This window comes from Arachis ipaensis, chromosome B02 (assembly GCF_000816755.2).
Source record: "Arachis ipaensis cultivar K30076 chromosome B02, Araip1.1, whole genome shotgun sequence".
Taxonomy (NCBI): Eukaryota; Viridiplantae; Streptophyta; class Magnoliopsida; order Fabales; family Fabaceae; genus Arachis; species Arachis ipaensis.
In genome coordinates this window covers 98,767,900-98,773,336 of record NC_029786.2, presented here as the reverse complement: position 1 = coordinate 98,773,336, position 5,437 = coordinate 98,767,900, and the positions used below count along the sequence as shown (strand labels likewise).

At 33.0% G+C, this 5,437-nt stretch overlaps 1 long non-coding RNA gene across 1 annotated transcript; it reads left to right on the top strand.

Moving 5' to 3' along the window:
* Positions 1,301-3,193, top strand: LOC110269036. The gene is made up of 2 exons (XR_002357965.1): positions 1,301-1,350; positions 2,855-3,193. It is a non-coding gene; the product is annotated as an uncharacterized LOC110269036 (long non-coding RNA).

Genomic DNA, 5,437 nt, shown 5'->3' with positions numbered 1-5,437 from the left:
GAAACGACTGAGCAGATAAAGAAGATTCGTAGTCGAATGCTTATAGCCCAAAGCCGCCAAAAGAGCTATGCTGACCAGAGGCGAAAGCCTTTGGAGTTCGAAGAAGAAGAACATGTCTTTTTGAAAGTTACACCAACCACTGGAGTGGGAAGAGCTATTAAGACTAAGAAACTGAATCCCCGTTATATTGGACCGTTTGAGATCCTGAAGAGAATTGGGCCAGTGGCTTATAGAATTGTCTTACCACCGTATCTTTCGAATTTGCACGATGTGTTCCATGTGTCACAGTTTCGGAAGTATACTCCTGACGCAAGTCATGTCCTGGAACCAGAACCAATCCAAGTAAGAGAAGATCTAACACTTCCAATAATTCCAGTGAGAATTGATGATACTAATATTAAACGATTACGCGGAAAGGAAGTATCATTGGTAAAAGTAGCTTGGAGTCGAGCTGGTATCGAAGAACATACCTGGGAGCTCGAATCAGATATGCAGAAGGACTATCCATATCTCTTTTCAGGTAACTAGATTTGAATTTTGAGGGCAAAATTCTTTGTTAGGTGGGTAGAATATAAACCCCGATTAAATTAGTAAATAATTAGTCAATAAATTAGTTTTTAATAAGGAGGATTAAAAATGTGAATATTATATCAAATTAGGATAGAGCTCATCGAAACGAGAATTTTGACACCAATTTCGAAGAAAACGGTCCAAAATTGGACCGAACGGGCCGAACCAGTTGAACCGGACCCAAACCGGGCCATCGGTCCAACCGGACCAACTCATTAAAATGAAGCTGAACCCCTTTCTCTCCCTCATTTGGATGCAGCAGCGTGAAACACTTCCAGGGAGGGGAGAAAGCTTCCGTAACTTTACGGTAAATTTCCGATCCCCGTAACTTCTCCGTCCGAGCTCCAATCGTCGTACCGTTTGTAGCCACGCGTCCATCGTGTCGAGCTCTACATTTCTACCAGAACAATTTCACTGGTAACTTGTTTAATCACTCTCAGCCCTCTTTTCCCCCAATTTTCAAATTTTAATTGGGAATGTTAAATTTCTTTGATTTCTGATGTTTTAGGATCCAATTAGCTTGAGAGAAACATTCACTCTTGCTTATGTGAAGCTTGGGTAAGGTGAGGATACGATAATTCTATTTTATTTTTATTGAATTTGAGCTTTGAGTATTAAATTGGATATATATGTGTTATGAATGTGTATTAGGTTGTGAATAAATAATTGGAGCTTGGAATTGTGAATACTAGAACTTGGAGGAAGCGGATTAGTTAAGTTTTGAGGGGCTGCCTTGGTTTTGAATAAATAGCTTTGGTCGTTACGTGGAAATCGGCCAAGGTATGGTTTAGGTTTCTTGCATTTAATATATAATGTTCTGTGAAAACTTAGGCTAGATGACCATTGGATAAGTTGGAATGCAGGTGTATATTTAATGTTTAGTAATTTGTTGATGAATATATTTGGTTGAAGTTTATTGGATAATTAGTTTTTAATTTTGGATGGTGAATGTTGTTATATTAATTTGGAGAGAATTATGGTTGAATGTTATTGTTGATGAACATGGTTAGTTTGGTGCTTGTTGATTAACTAATGATTTGGTGAATTATTGATTTGAGGTTTAATTATTGTGGAGGTTGTTGTGATAATGAGGTATTTTGTGTTAAAAGCCTAGGATTTGTGAACTATGATTCCTAGTTGGATTTTGGTTGTTGGACTTGAATATTGCATGAGTTTAATTGTTGATTTGAGGTAGATTTATTGTGGTGATTGTTATGATGATGAGGAAGGGTATGTTGAATTGAAAAGAATGCAGGTTTGGACCCGAAAAGGGTGGCAAAGTCCGAGTTTTAGAGGAGATGCTGCCGAAATTTTATAAAAATTAGAGATTTTATTTAGATGATTATTTAAAAGAGATTTAGATTTAAAGGTTATATGGTTTGATTTTGAGTTATTAAGAAAATGAGCATGTTTTAAGTTTAGTTCATTTGGAAAAGAATGAATTATGTTTTGAATTGAAACTATTGATGGATGGAATGGGAGGTGATATAATGAAGGATAAGGATTGAATATGATTGATGTATGATGATGAATGATATGCGATTGAGAATGATGTTGATGTTGATGAATTATAATTGAATTATTTATATGGCTTATGAATTTGAATAATCTGAGATACGAGATTCCCTGGATTAAGTGCCGTGGCTTGCCACCACGTGTACCAGGTTGAAAACTCGATACTTTGTTGACCCTATGACGTAAGTATGACCGGGCACTATATAAATTCTCGGGAATGTTACCCCCATTGAGCAATATTGATTATTTGAGAAAAATCTATGCATAGACTCTTGGGGATGCACGTCGGGGGACAGTCTAAGGACAATTCAGACTTGTCGGGTTGGCTGAATAACCGACAGATCAGCCTCATCAGCCATAGGACAGGCATGCATCATATGCATATTACTTGAATTACTTGCTTGTGCTCTAATTGGGTGTGCCTATCTGTATTTGCCATGCTAAATGTGTATTTGTTACCTGCAGTAGTTGTAACCTTCTTGTGTTTGCCTTTATCTGTCTATTTGTCCGTGAAAATGCATGATGGAGTTGGAGGTATGGAGGAATGGCAGTATAGGACTTAGATTTAAAGTTAAGCTAAGTTAGGATTAAATATTTTTAGGAAACCACCTTTTATGGCTTCTGTTTAATACTTTAAGCTCTATAATCTGAGTGTCGGCGTTCTAGGATTGCCTCTGGCATTCCCAGGACCTTATATATTATGTGTGTGGTACCTTTACCATACTGAGAACCTCCGGTTCTCATTCCATACTATGTTGTTATTTTTCAGATGCAGGTTGGGAGCCATCTCGTTAGGCGTCTAGACTCTTAAAGCGGAGGGGTTACTGGATAGTGTTGTTGTATAGTTTTGTTGTACAATGATGTATATATATGTACTTAGCTTTCTCTCTGCATAACTTGTCCTTTTTGATCCTCTTAGAGGTTTATGGAGAGGCAGGATTGTGTGTATGTACTTTTGAGTTTTGGATATGTATGTATATATGTGTAAATATTCTCCGGCCAGTTTTGACTTCGCAGGCTGAGTTAGGAGCTTGTTATTTTGTATCTTTGGCACTCTATTCCTACTTCTATTATTTTATGTTTGACAGTTACGGTTTTCTTAGCATGCAAGTTAACTCGTTCCTTGAGCGTTGCGCTTTTATCTCGCGATTTTTATTTCCCCTATTCTTCAAGGCTCTTAGCATATTATAACTCTTCTGCTATTATATGTACTCATTTTATTTTAGAGGTCGTAATACCACATCACCTCTATTTTACGACTTAAGCGTAAAGCTTTGTGTGATAGGGTGTTACAATAAATAATATAATATATCTTAAAATTAATAAATTAATTAATTCTATTATAACACAGTAAAATAATATTAATCTAAACGTTATCTAAATTTATAACACAGTTAACAAATTTATTTTAATACGAAATAAATTGTCTAATTTATGTGCTAATAGTTTAGTTATTGATCAATAATTTTTGTATCACCTTTTAAATAAATAAATACAAAAATATCCACTTATAAATTTTGATGTATTACATAAAAAAAATTGATTACAAAATCTTAAAATATTTATACCTAACATTACAAGTTTAATTTCAACATCATTTCATTAGAAAAAAATATTTAACACATAATTAATTAATCAGATGAGCCTATTTCAATTTATATTGAGCATTCGACCTACATAAATCGAATCAGGATTGTTAGATTTATTATTGTGTAATTTAAAATCAGCCAATTTAAATTACTATGGGTAAAAATTTTGGACTAATTCGAACTACTCTCGTTCAAATTACTATGAATATGGTAAAATTGTATGCATTGTTTACTAAATCTAATGGATCCTAGTTCGATTTACTTAGAACATGCACTACAATATTAATATTGATTTGAGGGAGTATTTTAGTGAAGGTTTTTAAAAACTTCTACAAATCATTTTATCTATGGCACTTTAAAAAACCTTCACTCAAATTAATTAAAATTCAAAATTTAAAAAAAAAAAACGTCATTTTCTCTTTTTTCTCAAAATGAAAGGTGCAGAGTCACCTAAGAGAGAATGAAATCCTAAGTTTTTCACGCCATTTTCACCGCCGTTCTCGCTGCGGTTTTCGCTGCCGATGCCGTTACCACTGCCGTGTCCGTTGCAATAGAGAGCTTCTGAATCGAGTCACCTCTTCTATCAACACATTTTCGAATCTGTTCTCTCTGTCTGTCGTTGCTGCCACTGTTGCCATCGCAGTTTCTGCCGCCGTTGCTGCCACAGGTTCTACCGTTGATGCCATCGTAGTTGTCGTGGTACAACGTATTTGCAGATCTATTCATTTCCGAGCTTCTTCTTCAACGCCGCTTTCTCTCACCCCAATTTTTTCTTTGAATTAACACTGGTACTTCTTTTTCTTCTTCTCTATTAATTTGCTGATATTTCTTCTTTGTTAACAAGAAATTTATTGTAGTGCATTAGATTAATATATCTCTTTTAAAAACCTTCACTAAAATACTCCCTCAAATCAATATTAATCTTGTAGTGCATGTTCTAAGTAAATCGAAGCAAGATCCATTAGATTTAGTAAACAATGCACACAATTTTACCATATTCATAGTAATTTGAATGAGGGTAGTTCGAATTAGTCCAAGATTTTTACCCATAGTAATTCGAATTGGTTGATTTCGAATTACGCAATAATAAATCTAACAATTCTGATTCGATTTATGTAGGCCGAATGCTCAATATAAATTGAAATAGGCTCATCTGATTAATTAACTATGTGTTAAATATTTTTTTCTAATGAAATGATGATGAAATTAAACTTGTAATGTTAGGTATAAATATTTTAAGATTTTGTAATCAATTTTTTTTATGTAATACATCAAAATTTATAAGTGGATATTTTTGTATTTATTTATTTAAAAGGTGATACGAAAATCTACTTAATATACTAAAATTGGATTTTTCCCCAACTAATGAAGGTGACATGTCGATCTCTCATGACTCCGTTTTTCCTCCAAAATGAACTTTTCTATTCTCTATTCTAAATTATTTTATAAAAAATATATTTATTATAATTATATTATAATTAATATTTAATGAATAATACATAATTATACTAATTTAGGAACATATCTTTATTTTTAGAAAGTACTATTTTCATGTAATTAAAGCACTCTTCTCTCTTCTAAAATTATTTTTAGAAAAATATCTTTATTATAATTATATTACAATTAGCATTTAATGAATAATGCATGATTATACTTATTTAAAAAAATATCTTTATTTTTAAAAAGTACTATTCTCATGTAATGAAAGCACTCTTCTCTCTTCTAAAATTATTTTTAGAAAAATATCTTTATTATAATTATAT